This window comes from Macaca mulatta, chromosome 9, assembly GCF_049350105.2.
Source record: "Macaca mulatta isolate MMU2019108-1 chromosome 9, T2T-MMU8v2.0, whole genome shotgun sequence".
NCBI classification, from domain to species: Eukaryota; Metazoa; Chordata; class Mammalia; order Primates; family Cercopithecidae; genus Macaca; species Macaca mulatta.
In genome coordinates this window covers 681344-700381 of record NC_133414.1, presented here as the reverse complement: position 1 = coordinate 700381, position 19038 = coordinate 681344, and the positions used below count along the sequence as shown (strand labels likewise).

Sequence of the window (19038 nt, the reverse complement as noted above, 5' to 3'; positions counted from 1 at the left end):
GCATTTTAGAGAATGAACCTGGGACACAACCACAACACAAGAAAAAAATATGATAATTAAGTTTACTCGTATGTGTGACTACTCTAACGGAAAGCATGTAAAGAGCATTTGTTTTTATTTATATATCAATCTGCTCTGTTTAATTTTTTGTGTCATAAATGCTCTTATTTTAACAAACAGGACTAGTTAACAGTGTCAATTACTAGTAATTCATGGTATAAATAATTAAACAAGGAAGTGTTAAAAAATATAACTGTTTTAAATAAAGTTTTATTTTACATCATTTTTTTACTTACTCAGAAATTGCCCCCCCCCAAAATGCAGAGATTTCCCATGTAGCTGCAACCTAGTTTCATCTCTTATTAACATCTTCAATCAGTGTATCTCACATGGCTTATTATATCTTACATAATTTGTCATAGTTTATGAACCAATACTGATAGACTATTATTAACTAAAGTTCATATTTCATTTGGATGCCCTTGGTTCTGTCTTACTCTGACCCAGGATCCCATCCAAGATCCCGCATGACATGTAGTCATCACGTCCCTGTGGGCTCTTCCTGGCTGTGACAATGTGTCAGGCTTTCTGTGTCATGATGACCTTGACATTACTGAGGAGGATTGGTCAGGAATTTTGTAGAATGTCCCCCATTGTCACTGCATGTTCTCAAGGTGAACTGTCACCTTTGATGTTCACTTGGATCATTTGGCAGAGCTACTGTTTGTCAGGTTTCTCCAGTGTGAAGTTATTTTTCCTCCTTGCCCATACTGCATGTGTTTTGGTTCCTTTGGAGCACGACACTGTGCGGAGCCCACACTTACGGAGTGAGGTGTTGGCTCCACATTCTTGATGGCTGAGTGTCTACATCAATTATTTGGAATTCTTTTGCAAAGGAGATTTCTATGCAACTCCATTTTCTTATTCACCTGTGTATACAAATACAGACACCTAGATAATTACTTTCAGCTTTAGTTATTATTCAACACTACAATTCATTCCTGTGTTGGCCATCAGTAGCTGTTTTTATTGGCTATTATTTTTCTTTGATATATTTTAATTTTTTTTAGTACTTACTTACTTTCTGATACTTCAAGATTATCCTGACTCCTATATTTACTGTCCCAGTTCTAGTATCAGACATTTCTTCAAAGAGCATGATTCCTTTCAGAATGGTAGGAAAACTTACATCTGGCTGCTGAATGAGCACATTGTTGAATAGCACTTGTTCTTCATTAGCAATGCTAGGAAGTATATGTGTGTGTCTAACCTACCTATACACACCTAATCATAAAGTTTTCTATGTAGAACTGTGTGTATCTATATTAAACTAAACATAAGTTTACATTCACGTCTCCACCTCTGATCTACTATCACATGAATCATTCCAGCCTTCTCCCCTTGCTAATTTGTAACCTCCCACTTCAACAGTGAGAAACTTGGTTCCTACCATCTGTGACTTATGTAAGTCATTGCTTTATTCCAGATACAGATACTGTGGTTTTACAATTGTTCACAATTGCTTCTGTTGGAAAGAACTTTATAAAATGGAATCCAGTGATGAAGTATAGTTCATTTGCCTTCAGCATACGGATTCTATTCATTTTCAAAGTGACTTAGGTCAACACCATTTTCCCTACACCTTCAGTGAGTTTTTTCATACGTTTATGTCTTAGTCTGTTTTGTGCTTCTGTAACAGAATACCTGAGGCTGGGTAATTTATAAGTAAAAAAGGTCCTTTTGGCTCACAATATTGGTGGCTGGAATGTCTGAGATTGGGCAGTTGCATCTGGTGGAGTCTTAGTCTTTTTCACCTCATGGTGGAAAGTGGAAGGGCTAGTGCCTCCCAATCCATAGGTATTCAGCTTCTGTTATAAGCCACACATTGTAACAAGGAATGAACAAAAGGGGAATTTGGCCCATATTGTCCAATTGCTTGCTTTAAGTCTTCTAATATTTTAAAAGGAAATGGCTCCCAGCATGCTTGAGTAAGTTCTCTGGCCTCCTCAGCTGGTGAAATAATTACCAGAAACTGCCAAGCATTCAAATCCCCCATTTCTTGTGCCTGGCGAATGGATGCCTGGATTGTCCCTTTGCCATAATTTGTATTTGGACCCGCTCGCAGCACTCCTCTACCATAACTAACAGGTGGGCAAGCCTGGATCATTCCCTCATCCTAATTGGCTGTTGGACAAGCCTGAAGCTTCCCTTCGCCATAGTTACTGGCGGGGCCTGCAACGATGGGAGCAGCAAGGCGCGGGTCTCAGGCTCCCCTTCCAAATATTCAGGAGGCTGGCCTGGGGGTGGCCATTCCAGACCTTCCCCGAAAGGCGCAGTAGGTGGCACAGTTTCTTTTATAAGTCTCTGGAGATTAGCATACATACCTTCCCGTTTCTCGCCCTTTTTTAAACGAGACTGTCATGGTTCACTTTGCTGATAATTAGACTCCTGATTACTCAACTTTCCTATGTCATCCTGAAAATCCTCCTCCTCCTCCTCAGTGTGGAAGGGCTCCAGGGCTGTTTTACTTGCCGACCACACAGACCAAGCAGAGACGGGAATATCGCGGCCCTCTTCTTGTGCTCATTTTAAGTCTGATCCGACCTTGTTCCAATCTTCTACATTCATGGTTCCATATTCCGGGAACCAAGGAGAATACTTGTCTACCAGACGGAACAAAGATGTGAGATTTTGGGTGCTGACAATTACCCCTCCGCGGCGCAGTAACTGCTGCACAAGGCTTAAGTAATTAGCGAACTTACTGTCAGCTCGACCCACATTTTCCCGAGGTTTCCCTGGAATTCCCCGAGCGCCCTCCTTACCCTAGAGCTTGAAGTGAAAACCTACTCGGGAGTCCTTTGTCGGTCGTCCTCAGCTTTCCACGCTCTGGTGTTCCTTCACTGGATTATTTGTAGAGATTACGGGGAGCCTGACCCCCGTGTCTACCAAAAAAAAAAAAAATTAGCTAGGTGTGGTGTCGCTCACCTGTAATCTCAGCTACTCCATGAGAAGTCAGACAAAACCTGCCACCAGAGACTGATTTTCTTCTAAAATGCTTTCTCCAAAATATTTTTAAAACAAAAGGGGGAAATTGGAAAGGAAAATATTTTGGGCCCCGCAAATCACTAAGATAAAGGGAAAAATCAATCTGGGAACTGCTTAGGGCAAACCTGCCTCCCATTCTATTCAAAGTCATCCGCTGCTCGCTGAGAAGAATGCATATCTTATTGCCTCCTTTGGAAAGGCTCATCAGAAACTCAGAAGAATGCAACCGTTCCTCTCTCACCTGCCTGTGACCTGGAAGCCCCTCCTGGCTTCGAGTTGACCCACTTTTGCTTCAGATTGTACCAGATCAAACCAGTGTTCATCTTACATATGTTGATTGATGTCTCCTGTCTCCCTAAAATGTGTAAAACTGTCAGATACGGTCAGTTTCTCTTCCAAGGTTTGGCATGTTAACGTTCTTGTGTTTTGTTCTCGAACTCAACTTTCTTGTTCTCCATGCCTCCTTGCCCTTAGTTACTGTAAACAACCTTCCCCTCAGTTCCAATCAATAGCTCACATCTGTTCCCTTGGTTACCTGCTCTGCACCCATTTCTCCCTTCGAAACCACACGTCCCACCATTGTAACTCACATTCCCCTTCCCCCTCCCTTATTTGGGAAAATATTCACAAATAGCCAACGGGGTCAGTGTAGATCTTGAGGTCTGGCCCCAGCCCATGCCAGAGGTAGGGATTGCATTAGGAATAAAAACCCCTGCTTTCCTTTATTCCGTGTGCTCTTGCGATTGTGATTGATGAGAGCAGCACGCTTCCGCAGAGGTAAATTGCGTTGCTGAGAAAACTTTTGCTTAAGTTCTGGTTTTACTTTGCGTCACCGAGCATTTATCTCCAACAAAACCAAGCTGTGCTCTGACCACCTTGGGCAACTGTCATCAGGACATCCTGAGGCTGTGTCATGCACAAGCATCCCCAACCTTGGCAAAATAAACTTTCTAAATACTCTTATCCCCAAATGCTCAGGGAGACTGATTTGAATAATCATAAAACTCCGAGGCTGCACTGCAGCCTGGGCGACAGAGCAAGACTCTGTTTCAGAAATAATAAAATAAAATAAAAATCAAATCTCCGGTCTCCCGCACAGCCGACTCTGCGTGAGTTACTCCTTCTCTATTGCTATTCCCCCGGTCTTGAGAAATCGGCTCAGTCTAGGTAGCGGGCAAGGTGAACCCACTGGGCAGTTACAGAATTGCCATTATATTGCGTGCAATTTTATATCTTATTACGCAAAATAGCTATAATCTTGTATACAAAGTTAAATGCGAATGTGCTCCTTGCGTGGTCAGATCCCAGCGCAGGAAGGACGCACGCCCTACAAACCGCTAGGCCAAAACGGTCATTCTGGCCTCATCCAGCCTCACGTGAGATCGCAATCTCCTGTCACTCAGGGCCTGAGGGGGCGGGGCCTGAAGCCCCAGACAATCAGGGGCGCTGAGGTGGGGACCTGTCAATCAGGCGCACCGCCGGAAAGGAGAGGGCGGCTTCCGGGATCTGGCTGGCGGGCGCTTTGTCTGGCCTTCCTCACCGTAGGCTCTTCCTGTGAGTCTCCGCTGCTACTTCCTGGCTCTGGGAGGCCCGGTGGCTCTGCAGCAGCCTCTGCCACCCTGTGACCTGCGGGTGTTGGGACATCCCTAGCTGACGCTGGGACACCCGGGAAGCCGAGGAACGGTGAGTGGACTGCGCCTGGCTTCCCGAGGTGGGGAAGAGGGCTGGGTGAAACCTGCTGGAACCAGCCATCGGCTGCGGAACCTGCGGACCGAGTCTCCGCGGCGCAGCCGGGCCTCAGTCCCCTTCTGTGCAGGGCCGGGCGGGGCGGGCAGCGGGGCCCCTGCGTCCTGTCTGTACCTGCGGGCGCCACTTCCGCCGGCCGGAGCCCTCTCCGGAAGCCCGCGCCTCCCCCACCCAGGTAGTGCGGTGACCACGGGAGGGTGATCCGGGAGAGCCCCGACTCGGTAAGCGGGGTTCCAGCGTGGGAGAAGCTGTGGTTCATGGAGCTTCCAGTCCCACCTTTCTCCCCCTAAAATTAACCTGAGGCTTTGTTAAAACGTTAAACGGCGCGTTTGAGCAAACGCGATTCATAAACGGGTACCGCAGTCATGGTTTGTGGTTTGGGGTCCAGGGGAGGGGCGTAAATGAGAGGCTTTGATAAGGTGAATGAGGAAGCAAACCATACATATATATACACACACTTATATATACATATATATACATATATATGTATATATATATTTTTTTCTTTTTTTTTGAGACGGAGTCTCACCCTGTCGCCAGGCTGGAGTGCAATGATGCAGTCTCAGCTCACTGCAATCTCTGACTCCCGGGTTCAAGCGATTCTCCTGCCTCAGTCTCCCAAGTAGCTGGGCTTATAGGCGCCACCACCACGTCCAGCTAATTTTTGTATGTTGAGACAGGGTTTTGCCATGTTAGCTAGGTTGGTTTCGAACTTCTGACCTTAATTGATCACCCTCCTCGGCCTCCTAAAGCACCGGGATTACAGGCGTGAGGCACCTTGGCCAAAATATTTTTCTGTTTCCAAACATTTTACATGAGAGGAAAGCGGAGAATAAATCATCTGACACTCTACTGTAAAAAAAATCTTTGTGCCTCTCTTCTTTTCATCTTTCCTAAGTGTACATATTACCAAAATGTCTTTAGGTTGAGGTCCCCCCGTGAAAACTTGACAGGGTGTTGTGTCCTCAGCCACTGTCCTGTCTTTTCCTAGTCCTGGCATTTTAGAACTGTCTGGGGATGACCCAGGATACCCACAGTGGCCATGTCTATTGGAGGGTCTAGTGAGTATCAGCCCCGGGGTCATCTCATCCCCAAGGACAGCCTGAGGTAGGGGGTAGAGTCTCTCAGGTTAGCAGCTGGATGCTCTTGGCCTTAGAGGAATCTCCTGGTATAGTTTCATCTAAAATGGTGACCCCTTAGGGTCATTAAAATTTTAGGACATTAAAATTAATGGACAATACAATGTAATGTCATGAAAGTTAGGTCATTAAAATTATTCCTCCAGCCCGAGTTATTATTCCTCGAAGACACATTGATGGTTTACCAATTGGATGCTGATATTGAGAGGAAAAGGCAGAAATGATTTCTGCTCTCTAGCTTGTCTCAGACTTGTGAAGAGAGAAAAACCGTCCCAGAGGACAAGGAAAACCCACCCCAGAGAGGATGCGCAAGAACCTGAATATTAAAATGCACTTAAGGCACACAGGAGGACAAAGAGCAGTGCCAGTGCCTCCTAGGTGGTCATTGAGTACTTTACTGAACAGGATGGGTGTCCTAAGGGATAGAATGGCCTGCCGTGACACTTAGAAAGGTCTGCGTTGGAGTCAGCCCTGCCTCTCACTGAGTTTGTTACCTTGAAAAGGCTTGTCCGCTTATTTGAGTTTCAGGTTGTCACTGACTGTAAGATACATTTTGTCAGTACAGCTTGAAAGATAAAAATACTATTTCCAAAGAGGCAAGGTAAAATGATGTATTTCATTTGCTAAAAATTCGTATTTATTTCTTCCCCAGAGTGAATGTAGTAAGTTTTAAAGTTCTGTTCTTTTTAAGGGTAATTTCAAATGGAATTGTAGGACTTAGTTTTGTAAATGCTATTGGTGAAATAAAAGTGTGATAGATAAATTGATGATTTATAAAGATTCACCAAAATGTCAGTTCCCCTCTTGTAGCTTGGTGAAGAATTTATGACAGTGGACACATGTGTATCCTCTTATCTGGGTGTCTGAGTGTTGTTTTTTGTTTTTTGGAGATGCTGTCTTGCTCTGTAGCCCAGCTGGAGTGCAGTGGCGCCATCTCTGCTTACTGCAACCTCCGCCTCCCGAGTTCGTGATTCTCCTGTGTCAGCCTCCTGAGTAACTGGGATTATAGGCACCCACCACCACACCCAGCTAATATTCATATTTTTAGTAAACACAGGGTTTTAGGCCTGGCACGGTGGCTTATGCCTGTAATCCCAGCCCTTTGGGAGGCCAAGGTGGTCGGATCATGAGGTCAGGAGTTCCAGAGCAGCCTGGCCAACATGGTGAAACCCTGTCTCTACTAAAAATACAAAAAAATTAGCTGAACGTGGTGGCAGGCACCTGTAATCCCAGCTACTCGGGAGGCTGAGGCAAGAGAATTGCTTGAACCCGGGAGGTGGAGGTTGCAGTGAGCCAAGATCTTGCCACTGCACCCCAGCCCAAGGGACAATGTGAGACTCCGTCTCAAAAACAAATAAACAAACAAACAAACAACAAAAAGACGGGATTTTTGCCATGTTGGCCAGGCTGGTCTCAACCTCCTGACCTCAGGTGATCCCCTGCCTCAGCCTCCCAAGATGCTGGGATTATAGGCGTGAGCTACGACGCCTGGCCCACTCTATTTTCTTTTTATTCCCTAAATTTTAATATGTTTGAGTTTGTCTGTTCCTTTATCACTTTTTTCTTACATAAAAAAAATTCTGCCTAATCCTTCGTTAAAAAAAAATCTTCCTGTGACTTCTGAAAGTATTCTGGTTTTATTTTTTGTATTTGAATATATAATAAGATGATTATTGTTCATGGAATAGAGAAGAATGCAATACATTTTCCCAAGTAGATGCCAGCCTGGTTTGCCTCATATTTTAAAGTGCATGTAATTTCTTTTTCTATTCTATAGTGCCTACTCTATCATTCCTCAACTTTCCATATAGATGCTGGGTCATTAAGACTTTTTTTTTCCTTTGGTCTGCTTGCTCATCTCTCTGCTAACACTGTGCTGTCCTGAATATTTTTGTTTGAAAATCTTAGAAGTATGTTAGACAAGCCATCACTCTTTTTTTAGATGACTAAAAATGATTAGACATTGGTCATTTTTACTACATATGAAAGAGTAGCTTTTCTTGCCTAAAACCACCTGATCTGGGAATTTATGTGGTTTCATAGGAATAGCATCTGGAAGTGGTGACATTAATGTCATTTTAAAAAGCATGTGTCCTATTTCCTCTTATTCCTTTCTGCCTTGATATTGTGCAATAGAAATTTGAAAAATTGTTGTATTAGTATTGTTAAATATCAATTATTGGTTTTATTTACTACTCAATTAAATTTAATAACCCTATTCTCTCTTGGTGTAATCACGTGGAATGGGTTCACTTCCACAGTTAACAAGTGACAGCACATGTAAAATATTGTCTACCAGGAAAATTCATTGAACACTTAGTGTTCAGACTGTGTTTTTGTGTCTGGTTCCCTAAGCACCACTGCAGTGACACAAAATAATAGACTTTCAGCAGAAGAAGTTTTGGAAAATATACTGCATAAGCCATTTAGATGCAATGAGTCATTCTTACTACTTGGGTTGGTGGAATCCCTTTCAAAATGTAAGTTCCTAATACAAACAAAGATTGAACTTTGCGAGCAGGTATTTTTAAGAATAAGTAGTCTCAGGACTGATAATATTAACTCACTTATGCACATCAGGTAGGACTTTAGTATGACAGATACTAGAAATGTACAAAGTGAAGTTAAAAGGTAACTCCTAGCAGCATATCGTAATCTTACTCCCTGGATTCTCTCATGAGATGGGTGTTTCTACTTTGCTGTTGCCTTTTTGAATAGTTCAATTCTAGCATTAGTACTGCTGTGTGGGAGGGAGTATGCGTGAGCAGAGTAAGAGTTGTGACAATCAAGTCATAAAATAAATGCTTGGAAATTTTAGAATCATGTAAACAGCTTATGAATTGAGTATACATTCCCAGTGCTCTCAGTCTCACTCATCCTTCTATCCACATGTGTGGAATGTTTTAGGACTCCGTGGCTTTTGAGGATGTGGCTGTGAACTTTACCCAGCAGGAATGGGCTTTGCTAGATTCTTCTCAGAAGAATCTCTCCAGAGAAGTGATGCAGGAAACCTGCAGGAACCTGGCTTCTGTAGGTAAGAATGACAACACATTTCACTTAATTACAGAAGTATTTCCCTATCATCAGTGCTATTTGTGATTTGGAATGGGGCAAGGGAATGATTTGGTGAATAAATCAGGCATGGGCACTGTGTACAATGAACATGAAATCTAGTAATGTTTCTATAGTTTGAAATAATTCATGATAATTTTGTGCATCTGCATTTTAGGAAAAAACAGAAAGACCAGAATATTGAAGATCACTTCAAAAAACTTGGGAAAGATACAAGATAATTTGCACCGAGAAGAGGAAATAAAGTCCTCTGAAGGAATCTTAGCATGTCATGAATTTAAAAACAAGCAATCAAAGCAAATAAGAGTCACTTGAAATTCATTTCCTTTTAGAGAAATTTCAACCAAAATGTAACGTACATCAGTGTAGCAGTCAGTGTTTGGAAAACAGTTTACTTGAAAATAGTACTACAAATTTGTGTATATGAATGTTACTATTTTGGTCATAGCCATGCAGGTGGTAGCTGTGTTTTCAGTAGTAGCCCATTTACTTTCAAATAATTCAGTCATGGCACAAAAACAAAAACAAAACAAAACAAAAATGCATTTTCCCTAGTATTGGTAGCAGTGTAAGTCGAAGACCTATGAATGAGTAGAAAGTTATTAAACCAACCAATAATAATGTGCTTGTCATTTTTTTTACAGAAATCATATGGTACAGAGACTGCGTGAAAGCAAAGAAGGTAGTCAGTATGGACAAGTTGTCAGCCACATTCCAAATCTTGATCTGAATGAGAACATTTCTACTGGATTAAAATAATGTGAATGCAGTATTTGTGGAAAAGTCTTTGTACATCATTCCCTCCTTAATAGGCACATCCCAGCTCACTCAGGATACAAACCATATGGAGAGAAGCAATATAAATGTGAACAGTGTGGGAAACTCTTCGTTTCTGTTCCAGGTGTTAGAAGACACAGGATAATGCACAGTGGAAATCCAGCTTATAAGTGTACGATATGTGGGAAAGCTTTTCATTTTCTCAATTCAGTTGAAAGACATCAGAGAACTCACACAGGAGAAAAACCCTATAAATGTAAACAATGTGGTAAAGCGTTCACTGTTTTTGTCTAATACATGGACGAACTCACACTGGAGAGAAACCCTACGAATGTAAGGAATGTGGGAAAACACTCAGATTTTCTTGTTCTTTTAAGATGCATGAAAGGACTCACACTGGAGAGAGATGTACCAAATGTGATAAAGCCTTCAGCTGTTCCACTTCCCTTCATGACCATGGAAGCATTTATACTGGAGAGAGACCCTATGAATGTAAACAATGTGGCAAAGCCTTTAGTCGTTTGAGTTCCCTTTGTAACCATAGAAGTACTCATACTGGAGAGAAACCCTATGAATGTAAACAATGTGACCAAGCCTTCAGTCGCCTCAGTTCCCTTCACCTCCACGAAAGAATTCATACTGGAGAAAAACCCTATGAATGTAAGAGATGCGGTAAAGCCTACACTCGTTCCAGTTACCTTATGCGCCACTAAAGAAGTCATGATGTAGAGGTTGGGTGTAGTGACTCAGCCTATAATCCCAGCACTTTGGGAGGCCAAGGTGTGTGTATTGCTTGAGCCCAGGAGTTTATAACCAGCCTGGATTAAAACAATGTGAAACAACCTGGGCATCGTGGTGAAACCCTGTCTCTACAAAAAATAAAATAATGCCGGGCCCGGTGGCTCACGCCAGCTACTCGGAAGGCTGAGGCAGGAGAATGGCGTGAACCCGGGAGGCGGAGCTTGCAGTGAGCCGAGATCGCACCACTGCGCTCCAGCTTGGGCGACAGAGGCAGACTCCGTCTCAAAACAAAAACAAAGAAAATAATTAGCTGGGCATGGCGGCACATTTCAGTTGTCTTAGTTCTTTTTCAAGGACATAAAAGGCTACGGGGGGTTGGGGGGAAGCCCTGTGCGTGTGGATCACGAGGTCAGGAGATCGAGACCATCCTGGCCAACACGGTGAAACCTCGTCTCTACTAAAAATACAAAAATAGCTGGGTGTGGTAGCATATGCTTGTAATCCCAGCTACTCAGGAGGCTGAGGCAGGAGAATCACTTGAACCCAGGAGGCAGAGGTTGCAGGGAGCCGAGATTGTGCCACTGCACTCCAGCCTGGCGACAGAGTGAGACTCCATCTCAAAAATAAATAAATAAATAAAGCCCCTTGAATGTAAGAAATGTGGTAAAACATTTACTCTTTCCCATTCCCTCATAAAAATGAAAGAGCTCACACTGCAGAGAAACCTTAAGAATGTAGGAAATGTGGTCAAGCCTTCAGATTTTCCTGAAGATTTGGGAGGTCTCAGAGTGGAGAAAAGGCTTTTAAATTTAAATTTATGGTAAGGCCTTCGGTTGTATTAGTTCCATTTGAAGACATCAGCTCATTCCTGAGAAAAACCCTATGAATGTCCAGAATGTTTGAGTGTTTCATTTCTCTCATATCCACTCAAGGACATATGAAAATGCACGCTGTAGCTGGCTGGACCTTGTAAATACAAGAACGTACACAGGATTAAAACTCTAACAGTTTAGAAACTGCAAGAATATTTTCAGTTTTAACATTTACTTGAAAAGCCGTGTGAAAACTCCCACTGGAAAGAAGTTCTATAAGTGAAGCTTTTCTAATTTGGAAAGCCTGATGCAAATTAATTATTGTGCAGTGCTTGAAAAAAATCTATGAAATGTTACACAAGTTACAAGTATATTGTTTTTATCAGTGGCCCATTCTTAAAGAGTCTTGAGTATGCATTTCACCTTGTTTTGCAGGGAAACCTTGAGGTGAGAGTTCTGTAAATGTTCTTTAAGCAGTAGTACTTGAATTTCATAGATAATGATATTTTCTTAAGTCTGTTGGTAGAATTTTTGTCTATTCATTTGATAATGTGCTGGATTCATGGTTGAATTTGGATGTTTTTCTAATATGTAGGTAAGTTTAATTTTTTTATTCCATTATTATTTCTTTTTGAGATGGAGTCTCACTCTGTTGCCCAGGCTAGAGTGCAGTGGTCCGATCTCGGCTCACTGCAACCTCCGCCCCCTGGGTTTAAGCGATTCTCTTGCCTCAGCCTTCCGAGTAGTTGGGACTACAGGTGAACGCCACTACATCCAGCTAATTCTTTGTATTTTTATTAGAGACAGGGTTTCACCATGTTGGCTAGGCTGGTCTTGAACTCCAGACCTCATGATTTGCCCGCCTTGGCCTCCCAAAATGCTGGGATTACAGGCATGAGCCACTGCGCCCGGTCAGGCAAGTTTCATTTGTGTGTATTGTCCTGTGATTAATGGACCAGTGAATAATGATTGTGAATTCTTGGGATTGTCTTACTAGCCTCATTTGGCAAATTTTGATTATCCCTTGTCCATTATACACATCCCACCTATTTTTATTAAATGAAAAACTACTCTTGATGTAAAGACATTTATTTTTTGCTAATAATGAGTTGGTATTAATTCCTAAGTACATACAGTTTACCCGGGAGATGGAGCTTGCAGTGTGCCGAGATCACACCACTGCACTCTAGCAAGGGTGACAGAGTGAGATTCTGTGTCAAAAAAAAAAAAAAAAAAAAAAAGAAAGGAATATCCTCACTTTTTTAATGTTATACCACTCTCTGCGCTCAAGTTAATCCCTGTTTGGGCCTGTGGGAGCTTACACCATCCTCCTGTATGTAATTAGTAACTGAGGTCTGGCTTATCTGTTTAGTAATAGATGTTAAGTGTTTAACGGTGCCAGTAAACATAGGGTACTAATTCCTTCCTCACCAGTGGGGTGCATGAGACGCTATTGAAACAATTGGCAACACGAATGGAATGGATCAGTCCTCAATGCAGGACACCAGCTCAACTTGACCTACCTGCTATGGGCTGACTGTTCCGTAACACATCAGCAGTCACCTGGCTCAGAACCGTGAGCTGACGATGGGCGTTCCCTTTGGTCTGCACAGTGTTCTGTGGTCTTCAGGTGTTGTTATCTTCTTCCACACTAAAATGCTCTCATCTCCTAGACATCAATGTTTAACTGCACCCCAGCATGACCTTTGGCCTGTGCTTAGCAGGCAGTTTTGAGGCCCTGGCTTATGAATGCACAAAAGCACAGCACATAAGCCAACACTTAAGTCCTAATTAGCAAGAATCAGGCTGTATCTCTGCAGTCCCTGCATCTGCTCTGGTCACCATCTCTGTGTGCTTAGGGCAGCCATGTGAACATTATTAATTATTTTACACTCCAAGACAATAGTTATTATGTAAGCAGAAGTAGTGGTCTTGTTTGTTTCTTGTGCTGCTGCTCCCCTTGCTGCTGTACCATACACCCTCCTGATGAGGTATACATCTATGGTGCCTCATGGTTCAGGCACTGCTGAGTAAAGAAAATGGGAAGAAATAGTTTGATATTAGCCCCTACCGAAGCATATGAAGAAGCATCTCAGCTGCTTTTATTGAAAAATTCCTGACCAGTGTGTGGGCTTTTCTTATCACTGCTGCTTATCAGCATGTCAAAAGTCTCATCTTCGGACTGCAAGTCTTGACGGCCTTAGTTATAGTGGCCTTACTGCATGTGGAGCTAACCCCAGGAAGATGGAGTGGCACTCTCTGGAGGATTAGGTGGTCTCCTCCAATGTGGGTTGATGGGCTTCTGAACTCTTTCCTTTAACCATGCAGAGAGTCTACACTGCCAGTGATCATGTGCCACAACTCTATAGATGTAGAAATTCAAAATATTCTGAAATAGTTTCCATTGAAAGGAAATAGAAAAGCTGTCTGGTGCCACGCTCCGGTTAAGAGAACTAGTAGATGGCTCACAAGAACACTCTGTCGCTACTGTCTGTGCCTCTGTCACAGCAAATATCCTGATCCTTCAGTTTTAAGGGTGCAGGGCCATTTTCCTCCCTTTCTTACTGGTAGTTCTCAAGATTACTGTATGATATGCTGGGAAGGCAATATTCTGATAATCAAGTGACATTGGTCAGAACAGCCCAGGCTCTGTTATAGTCCCTGCTCGAAACAGAATGGCCTTTAACGCTTGTGTCCAGCAAACCACATCCTGGGAGAAAACTCAATGTGGGCTTCTTTCTGGGGTCCCTCAGTTGTAGTGCAAGTGAAGCATTTATAGTCAAAACTCCATCCATCTGCTCTGGGTAGCCTTCCTGATCTTGTGGTAGTGGTTCATATTGAATCCTAGACTTCTGTTGTCTTTTGTTTGCTATTTGTAAGTAATAAATTCACTCATGGAATTTATCTATGAATGTATTTGGCCTCATTGTGCTCAGAAAAGTTGGTAGCCATTGCACAGTGAACCCGCTTCATAATTGGTGAAAACACCTATGGCCCCCTTGTGCCACAGCAAGGAAGTTCATTCAGCCAAACATAAACTTCATGTTTATAAAACCCTGTAGCACAATTATTACCATGTGGGAGGCCTTTAACAATGGTGATGCTGATTTGAAAAACTCTGAAGGAAGAAATTTACCCAAATGGGTTGGGTACATGGGAGTTCCTCCTAATTCCAAGAAACCCTTACTCCCCTCCACCTAAAAAGAGTGGAGAGGCTGGGTGCGGTGGCTCAGGCCTGTAATCCAAGCACTTTGGGAGGCCTAGGTGGGCAGATCACAAGGTCAGGGGTTCAAGACCAGCCTGACTAACATGGGGAAGCCCCATCTCTACTAAAAATACAAAAATTAGCTGGGCGTGATGGCAGGCACCTGTAATCCCAGCTATTCGGGAGGCTGAGGCAGGAGAATCGCTTGAACCTGGGAAGTGGAGGTTACAGTGAGTCGAGACAATGCCACTGCACTCCAGCCTAGGTGACAGGGCAAGACTCCATCTCAGGGGGAAAAAAAAAAAAAAAGTGGATAAGAACTGAAACAGGTTTAAAATTTCAACTAATTGGAAATGCAAGTTTATAAAAATAATATTTAAAATAAAAAGTTAAATGAGTGCTCATTGAATTTTATGCCTCCACAAAATAGGTTGTGAGTTAACTTCCACATTTATTGAAAGCCACCAAAGTTGGGAAGCCTCCGTGTCTGAAATTCACAGGTGGCTCAAATAAGAATTATACCTGGGGATACCCCAAAGTTTAAATATGGTATCCCCTATGATATTATGAGGAATTACTGTACATAAATCAGGTTGTCTTCCTTTAACTCTGAAAATCATATTATCTTGCCTAAATTCTCCATAACGCATCGCTCCGCAGTATCCTATAGTGGACATGGCTTTTCTGACAAATGAGCACTAAAATTAAGTGTGTGAGACTCACCTATGTTCTTATCAAAATGGAAATCCCTGAATCCCACCAGTTAGAATAACATGACAGAATGTCAGATTTATGGAATATATAAGTTTTCTGTAAGGTTATTAGGTATTGATTCTATTTTATTAATAGATATCAATATATATAGATTACCTATTTCTCCTGTGTTTTAGTATTAATAGATTGTGTCTTTTAATTCATGCAGTTGGTCTAAGTTACCAAGTTTGTGGGTTATGGAGATTATAATATTCTTTATGATTTTATCATCCATGGGCTCTCTAATATAAAGGCTTCTTTTAATTCTTAAAGTATTAGGTTAGTGCAAAAGTAATTGTGGTTTTGGACCATGGATTTTAAATTTGTATAACTAGGCTGCAACACATCTTTATTAATCAAAATAGAACCCATTACAATGGGCTGGGCACAGTGGCTCACGCCTGTAATCCCAGCACTTTGGGAGGCTGACGCAGGCGGATCAGGAGGTCAGGAGTTTGAGACCAGCCTGACCAACATGGTGAAATCCCGTCTCTACTAAAAAGACAAAAAGTAGCCAGGAGTGGTGGCATGTGCCTGTAATCCCAGCTACTCAAGAGGCTGAGGCAGGAGAATCTCTTGAACCCGAGAGGCAGAGGTTGCGGTGAGCCCAGATTGCACCTTTGCACTCTGGCCTGGGTGACAGAGTGAGACTCTGTCAAAAAAAAAAAAAAAAAAAAAAAAGAAAAAGAAAGAAAAAGAAAAGAAACCATTACAACGAATACATTTTTGCCAATGAGAAATAAACTTGTTTATTCTGTGCTTTCAGGGTTGGATGAACTCTTGAAAAGCATTTTCTGCATCCTGCTGGTTGTGTACTTGTTTTCCCTGCAAAAAGTTGTCAAGATGCTTAAAGAAGTGGTAGTTGGTTGGCGGTAGTGGGAGTAGTATCATCATCTCTTCCTTTAGATGACAGGAACAATATCACAGGGTGGGTGTACACCCTGTGTGTTTTTGGAAGCAATGTCATTCTCTCTTCTTTTAGGTTTTAGGATTCATATCACAGGCGAGGTGTACACCCCTTGTTATATTGGATGGAATCTCATTTTCTTTCAACCTGTATCTTTAGAACAATATCCCATGGGGGCTGTCCATCCCTTCAATATTGGTACTAACACCATCTTCTCCTTTCCTGGATATAAGAAACAGTATCACATGAGGGGTGTACACCCCTTGCAATACTGGTAGTAATACCTCTCCCCTGTGGTTATTAAGGACAAAATCCCAAGGTGGCTGTATGGTTCCTACTTTATTGGGAGTAGTATCATCCACTCACCCCCTGAATAAGAAGAACCATATCACTGAAGAAGTGTCCATCCACTTCGATATTGTCAGCCATGTCATCTTCTTACCGCCTGGATATTAGGAACGATATCCTAGGGTTGGGGGCTGTGTACACCCACTGAAATATCGAAAGTAAAATCAGCCTCTTTCCCGCTGGATATTAGGAACTCTATCACAGGTGTGTGTGCACCGTCTCGTATATTGGGAGTACTATGAGCCTCCACCCCTCTGCATATTAGGAACAATATACAGGGGGCAGGGTGGTTACAGCCCCTGTGATATTGAGAGCAATAGTCTTCTCTTTCCCCTGTACATTAGGGTCTACATCACAGGGGTCTGTACACCTTCTGTGATATTAGGATTAATGTTGTCCTCTCCCCTACTGAATGTCAAAAACAGTATCACAGAAGGGTGTACACCCCCCTGCGATATGGCCAGTAATATCGTCTCTACCTTTGGATACTAGGAACAACATCACAAAGGGTGTGTACACTCCCCTGTGATATAGGGCATAATGTTATCCTCTCTTCCCCTGGATATTAGGACCGATATCCCTGGTGGTGGGAGGGGGAGTACATTAAGAACAATATCACTGGGTGGGTGTACACCCCCTGTGATATTGGGTGTAGTATCCTCGCTTCCCTAGGATATTAAGAACAATATCACAGGAGGGGTGTACCGCCACAGCCCCTGCGTTATTGGGAGCAATAGCATCTTCTCCCCCTCTCAATATAAGGAACAATATCCCAGGGTGGGTGTTCATCCCCTGTGATATTGAGCATGTCTTCGTCTTCCAACGTGGATATTGGGTGTAGTGTCACAGGGGGGGTGTACGCCTTCTTCGATATTGGGAGCAATATCACCCTCTCCCCTCAGGATTGTAGGCAAAATATCAAAGGAGTTTTACAACACATGCGATATGAGCAGTAATATCATCCTCTCCCCACCTAGATGTTAGGAACTGTATCACAGGCTACTGCACACTTCTTGCGATATTGGGAGTCATATCATCCTCTCCCATCATGGATATTAAGAACAATATTACAAAGGAGGTGTACACCCCCTGCCATATTGAGAGAAATATGTTGCTCTCCCTTTCGGGATATTAGGAACAATATCGCAGGAGGTGTGTATAACCACTGCGATATTGGGAGTAATATCATCCTCTCTCCCTGAATATAAGAAACAATATCACAGGAGGATGTACACACCCTGTGATATTGGGAGTCACATCATTTTCTCTCCCTCTGGATATTCGGAACAATATCACAGTGGATATGTACACCCCCTGCGATATTGCCACGAGTATCATCGTCTCCCTCCCAGGATATAGGGAACAATATCACAAGGGGGTGTACATCCCCTGCAATACTGGGAGTAATATCTTCCTCTCCCCCGCTGGCTATTAGGAGCAATGTCACAGAAAGGGTGTACACTCCCTGCTCTATTGGGAGTGATATCTTCCTCTACTTCCCTGGATATTAGGAACAATGTCACTAGGGAGTGTACACCTCCTGCAATATTGAGACTAATATCATCGTCTCGCCCCCTGGATGTTAGGAACCAGGGGTGGTGTACATCCCCTGCGAAATCGGAAGAAATATCCTCTCCACCTTTGGAACACTTTTTAACATAGCTTCGTATGTGGGGAGGACTCGAGTGATTAATCGAATGTTTCATCAGGTGCGGTTCTTCTGTTTCCCAGTTTTGACGCAACATTTGGTGAAATTTCCAGGGACTCCTGTGGTCAGCTTCACGGTTTCACTCTGTCACTTTCTAATGCAGTATTCTTTGGGAGTCTTTCAAATTAAGCACCATCATTTAAAAATAAGTTTCATAATATGCAGTTTCAGGTTAATTCTTTACCTTTGTGTCTCAGGCAGTGGCTCCCTACCTGTGAGTTGTCAGAAAGGTTCACACTGTTTTCCAGGGCGGCCTTTGCATTTACTGGAACTATTAAGAGCTCGTTCCTGCTTCGGCCGTGATTGACACGCAGTCCGCGTGAGGCCGTGCGTGGCTTAGCGTCTTCTGCAGGCTTAGAGGTCACTTTCTGTTCTTCCCCAAGCCTGCTCTGCTGTGCCGAGTGTTCACTGCGGGCGACGGTCACGCTGTCTGGCACAGGCCACCGAGGCCACAGGGCAGACTCCACGTATCGGAGCCTGCAGAATGGCAGAGCCTGGCCTCCTCGCCGCCCTTCAGGGGGAGCAAAAAGCGCAAGCCTGTTATCAGAGCTGTGCTAGCCCAGAAAGCCTCCGAACAGGTTTAATTTAGGAATCAGCTCCTACCAACTGCCCATGTTTAGGATGTGTTTGAGTTTTTGTGATTTTTCCTGCACTGAAGCTACTGGGCTGGCTCTGAGTCACTGTCATGGGACTTCAGGTTGCCCCGATGGGAAGCGGAGGGGGAGGAGGGCCGCACAGAGGCTTGCGGCCGTGATAATGAAGGGCTTGTTGCCTCTTGGGACAGC

General features: G+C 43.2%; 1 long non-coding RNA gene and 1 pseudogene across 1 annotated transcript; one reads left to right on the top strand and one right to left on the bottom strand.

Annotated features, from left to right (window-relative positions):
* Window positions 1-254: 254 nt before the first annotated feature.
* LOC144331051 (uncharacterized) lies at window positions 255-2942 on the bottom strand. The gene is made up of 3 exons (XR_013397877.1): window positions 2848-2942; window positions 2385-2663; window positions 255-929 (listed from the first exon to the last, which is right to left on the bottom strand). It is a non-coding gene; the product is annotated as an uncharacterized LOC144331051 (long non-coding RNA).
* Window positions 2943-4325: 1383 nt separating this feature from the next.
* LOC100425528 (uncharacterized) lies at window positions 4326-10618 on the top strand (annotated as a pseudogene).
* Window positions 10619-19038: the final 8420 nt, after the last annotated feature.